The sequence below is a fragment of the Monodelphis domestica genome, chromosome 1, assembly GCF_027887165.1.
Source record: "Monodelphis domestica isolate mMonDom1 chromosome 1, mMonDom1.pri, whole genome shotgun sequence".
Classification (NCBI taxonomy): Eukaryota; Metazoa; Chordata; class Mammalia; order Didelphimorphia; family Didelphidae; genus Monodelphis; species Monodelphis domestica.
Genome location: NC_077227.1, coordinates 525,980,969 through 525,986,989, shown reverse-complemented (window position 1 = coordinate 525,986,989; position 6,021 = coordinate 525,980,969). Strand labels below are relative to the sequence as shown.

The following is a 6,021-nucleotide window of genomic DNA, read 5'->3' as shown; positions in this document are numbered from 1 at the left end:
AAGTTTACACATTGAAGGAATCATTAGGCAACATCTTATTAACAATGATAAATTGCACACGTGATATGGCAAGTGGCGAAGACATTATCAGGTACATAGATAAGAAAAAGTGTCATCAAAGAACAAATATGAAAGACAGCAGATGGACAGATCTAATGATCTGCTAGTATCCATGAAGTAGTAATGGAAAGGCTTACACTATGTTGATTTACATGGAGGATTTATAGAAGACACTGAACAAGAATCACATAGGATATAAAGGCATGATTGACTTGTAATCTTTGCTAATGGAGAAAATACCATATACCTAGTGTATTCAAAGATGCATCTAAACATTCAGAGATAAAAGACTAATACAATCCAGAGTTATAATTAAAAGAATTATTAAGGCAAGGACTAAAGAGTAACCCTTCTTCTATGCTCTACATTATATCTTTATTGAGTTCAGATTTTGTTTAGATCTGTAGAGAGGAAGAGATTTAAATAAATATTGCCAAGTAATTAGAAGCATAGTGTTAAAAGGTTTTATATGGAAAAGATCAAAGAATTGTAGTTATTTATTCTAGAGATAGAAAGTAATATATTCAAATATGCAAGAAATATGAATCTATAAATATATGTATAAAATATATATCAGTGAAGAACTATGAAGAATTTGTTCATGCTTATAGATTACTAATGGTTTAATGGTGTTATGAAGAAAATCTTGACTGGTTGAGTGATTAGATCAACTTGGCTAACAAGAGTTAGTAGACTATCTATAAATCTAGAACTTTTTGAGAACAGAAGAAATCACTATTCTACTTCTAAATTTAACTGACTGTGTGAAACAAGGAAACTACATGAGAGGACCTCTGAAAAATCTACTGCAGCTCTGTGAACTTCCATCCCATGATAGCATTATTTGTGGGTGGTCTAGAGCACATATTTGAGACTTGTAAAATGTTTTCCAACATATTAGTTTTGTAAAGACTGTGTTGTTAGTGAGATGAATCCCCAGACCTTGGATTTCTCCTTAAGTGAATAACTATGTTTTTCCCTGATTGTCTTCTTCTTCTTTTTTTTTTTTATATTCCTATTCAATCACTTCTCAGCCTTTTGGCTAAGATCAAGTGTAGATTATCTGAATCCTCTGAGCAAGCTTTGTATCCATATTTGTGGCAAAATGTTTATAATTATACTTGTGTTCATCATTGCATGATCTATTCTAACATCAGAGGAAACAGGCATGAAGATTGACTTCTTCCATAAACTAGAAAAAAATGCAGATGGTTCAAAAATTATAAATAAGAAGCATTTTATGCACTTCTTTGTTAGGTCATCATATATTGGAAAGAAACTTCTATTAATGTTCCTACCTACTACCTAAAAATAGGACTGAATAAAAATCATGATCTGATAATGACTGCTCTTTGTAGATTGGGCCACTTATATTAACCTACAGAGAGAGTTGAGATTATGACCTTTCTTTCTTACCCACCTACTTACTAGCCTTTTCTAGACCTCATCAGTAATTGCAAATTCCCTCCCTGGATGAAAGAAGTACAATGGCAATTGGAGCTGTTATGTCGACAAGTGTCTCCTTGGAGATATTTTCACTGCCAAGAAAAGGAAAGTCGAATGTGAGGAAGCATTATTATGCACACATTTTCATTTTAAAAAGAGAAAGAGCAAGCAAGATTAAATGATCAGCATCACTCCTCCTATGCAGACTACTGAATATCAAACTGGATTTGAGTCAGCTAAGTTTCTCAGCTAGAACTGATTTCCTTTTTTAAAAAAGTAAAACTTCAATGAAATTTGAGAGACAAAAAGTTTTAGCTGCTGGCACTCAGCCAAAACATTTGTCAATAGGATTTCATTTCTGAAATTGTACTGGAGAGAGTTTTTGTTTTTCACTTTAAAATCTGCAGTGGATCTCTCAGAGGCATTAATATAAGACAGTCCCTTTTCTGAAATATATTTAAAATTATATTCAGAATTTGCAGTCATCCCCCACCCCCACTAGATATACAAATAAATGTCACTGCCAAGGAACATACCACCAAAAGTATGGGGACAACAAAAGCAAATTGTTTTAAATGAAGTTAACATCTGTAAAGATAAAAGAGGGACTGCAAAAGCTCATATAGGCAATGTATTTGATTCAATTACAAAATACAGTTACAAAACATCCCAGGTTAAAGGTAAGACCATTGGATATGGGATAAGAAGGCTTGAGTTCAAATCCTCTCTTCTATAAACTACAGTTGTCACCTTTGGGGAGTTGTTTAAACTTTCTAGGTCTTTTTATATTCATCTATAAATAGAAGTAACTACTAGGTGTCAGTATTTATTAAGAGCCTACCTCATACCTCGCATTGTGCTAAGCATTAAGGATACAAAGGCACAAATGACAATCTCTGCCCTCAATACTCCATTCTATTAGGAAAGACAAGATTTATATATGTAAGAATATTTCAAATAGAAATACAATAAAAAACTCTACAATAAACATTAAATGCCTACTAAGTGACAGACACTATGCTAAGAAAAGGTATCTCAAATAAGAGGGGAAAAAAGACAATTCCTATTCTGAGGGTGTTTAGCATCTAACTAGGAAAGACAGGTCTTCCTGATTTGAGAATCCTGTGCTCTCTGCCACTGAGAACAAGAATTTTTTTTAAAAAATGACTATTCATATTAAAGTTCTCTGTCTGACGCTGACATTTGGAGTAACATTTTTACCTGGGGCAAGGGGAGTGAAGAAGGACTGTGGGTTTAGTCCTGTTGGAATTGAGGCTTGTCCATTAGAGATTGGAACCCTGGAACAAAGGCTCATTGGCTTCATGAAAATGGGGGCTCCAGCTTTACATAAGGGAAAAGATCCTATTACCAAATAAGGCACACAACAATTTAGAATAATTTGTCTTCAGCCCCCTGAGAGAAACAGACCAGGAGGGGATCTGGTGATCATATCATTAAGAAGGCTCTCAAAGTCATAAACTATAGTTTCTTACACAGCCCCAAGATAGTCATATGGTGGAAAATCTGTACATATCATACATGCTACAAAGTTTGAAAGAGTGCTAGAATAGGAGGATTTTTTAAAATTAACTTGGATTTCAGCCCCATGCATCTTACCAGTTATTTATGTAATTTTACCAGTCTCAGTTTATATAGAAAATGGGAGTGTGAGGAGTGTTCAGGAAGGACTAGAACCTCTGGTGTGAGGGCTTGCCAAGCCCTTTTCAGGGATGCTCCTCCATTCTGATGGCCACCTTTCACCCAACTCTAACCTATAACTTCAATAGCTTCGAGAAGCCGTAGCATGAACCACAGTCACACTCCAATAAAATTATCTCAGCAAACAGGCCAAATCAGATTAAGGGTAATCCATAGGCCTCAAACCCATTGGTGAATTATCATCCCCAAGCAAGGTCAGACTTCTTCCTATAGAATGGATGGATGAGAACAATTTGTTCCAGGTCAGGTAAGCAGCTAAAGTAGGTGCTGAGGAGCACTTAGAGCTTGGTCAGACATCAAAGAATTCAGGATCATCCATTGCATCCCAGGCCATCAGCAGTCTTCTTGACTTTTGTCTTGGCACTGGACTAATAATATTTTATGACTCTGCCTCACTTAAATCCAATTCATGTATAAGTCAAAACATGAATCTGTGATATCATTTGTCCTCTTCAAAAAAGAAGGATGAATAACAACAATGACAATCTGTAAAATGATAGACTTAAATTAGGCCATTTCTATAATCCTGTGTAGCTTGAATTCTATGAACTTCTCATTGTAAGACAACTTCAAATGCTTCTTTGAACCCTTGTGGGATGATTTTGGTACAATATAAACATGTAGCAAAGTATGTCCTCTCACATATAGCATGGCAGTATCATCACATGACTCAAATATCTCTAGCCTTTTCTTCCTCCACTCTTCTCCAGTCAAGATTTTAATTTTTGCCAAGAAGGGAAGCAAAAGGTTGGGACCCAAACCTTAGCCAAACTGCTCTCCCCAGAGGTGGGGGGGGGACCAGGCTAGAATTTTATCTTTTTGCAGTTTTAAATATTATTAGTCTAGGGAATGTCATTTTTTTATTCAACTTAAATTTCTAATTGCTGTTCCTTAATGAGGAAAGAAGGATATGAGCTGTAGATCCAAAGCTTGATGCCTTTCCTACTAAATATAAGTTCCACAAGGAATATACATACCAGCTAGTAAAAAATTTCATTTAATTAAGTCAATAGCAATACACAAATCAGCGAAAATATGTACATAAGAAAATATATGACAATACAGAGGGAAGGAACTCTGCCATTGGGAATAAGGTAACTCAGTTCATCCAAAGGAGACAGCTCCAAATCTTTAAAGGAGAAACTCCTCCAGATCTCTATTGTAGTAAGCTGGGGTTAAGGACAAGGAGAACACTGCTACCTTAACTCATATAGGCTTTTCCCCAGGGTCCTATCATCCATTCAGAATTTTAAATAATGTTTGACATTTTCTGTATCCCCTCTCAAAGCTGTAAGCCAGAAATGCCTCAAGTCCAAAGAATCTGAAGAGGAAGAAGAAAATGAAGTGACACCAAGAGGCTAGTATTTTCCTCTCTCTCACTCTTGCTAAATCCACCCCAGCTCTCACATAGGAGCATTGATCTTCACCAGTGAGGAGAAAGTACCATACCATTGGGTTTGGGGATTTGGGTTACACATACAATTTTCTGACTTCTTTATGTTTAAAAAATTAAACTAATGACCCTATATGGCATAGATGAAAGAAAATAAGAACCAAATTTCAGAAGACTTGAACTCTGTTCTTGAATTCACCAGAATCTGAATTAGAGGAACTCCAGAGGCAATTTGCTCCAAATTGTACCTGGACAAGAATTCTCCCTCCTACAATATCCTTGAAAAGTGTCCACTTTTCAGCCTTTGTTGGAAAACTACTATGTAGGAGAATCAGTCAGTGTTCTTTTCATAAATTCCAATAATGATAACAAGGGTTGCTATTTGCTTAAATTTGTCTGCCCCTTCCTAGTCCTCCAGATGGCAAAGTAGATAAAGAAATGAATCTGGAATCAGGAAGACAAATACAAATTCAGTCTCAAACACTCAACTATGTATGTAACCCTGGGCAAGTTAACTTAACAGCTGTTTGCTTTGGTTTCCCCAACTATAAAATGTGGATCATAATTGCACCTATTTCCCAGGGTTGTTTGAGGTTTGACAGATGAAATCTGAAAAATAGGAAAGAAAAGTTCGAGCTTCTGAGCATATTGATTTATTAAACAATGCGGGCCAATTACATAACAAAACAGGACCAGGACTCCTAAGCTTGGTAATGAACCCTGAATGTGGTGAGGAAACAGATTTTTATACATTAAAAGAAAACAACCAGATATAAACCTGGATATAAGATTAGGTAATTTGATTTCTAATTGAAGGAAAAATTATTAAATTTTCAAGTTGGAAGAGGAAATATGAACAGGTACAATTCTCTGAAATCAGTAAAAAAAGCTGTCCCACCCCCACCCAACTCCTCTGTCAAATGTCTGTATTCAGTCAAAGGAACAAGGAAATAGTAACTTATTGACCAGTACAGGACCAATTTTTAGATCAGAAACATGAGTTACTTGAGATGTAAAATTGTGAGAAAATTCCTTGCCTGAAACTCAAATATTTCTTGTTAGGGTTTCTTGTTAGTATAACAAGATTCTTGGTAAAGGGTCTCTAAACAATAGACAAAGGTGGTCCAAATTTCTAGCCACATAAGGCTAGGTTCATACAATGCAATAAAGTTTTCTCATAATTTCCATAATTGAATACAATTTTCTCATAAGACAGAAATTGGGCTACATCTATAATTGTAAAGAAAGACTAGTGAGCTAGATTCAGAACTGAGTCAAGATGGGGTCAATGTGGTTCACTGAATTCCTACAATTCCTTTCAGGAATCAAATGAGATCTTTGTAAAGTGCTTAGCACAGTGTCTACATAGCACATAGTATATGTGTTTGATACGTTCTTTTTTC

The 6,021-nt window shown here is 35.5% G+C and overlaps 1 pseudogene; it reads left to right on the top strand.

The window, feature by feature from the left end:
• The first annotated feature begins 1,082 nt into the window (after positions 1-1,082).
• Positions 1,083-1,236, top strand: LOC130456796 (U2 spliceosomal RNA; annotated as a pseudogene).
• The last annotated feature ends 4,785 nt before the right edge of the window (positions 1,237-6,021 follow it).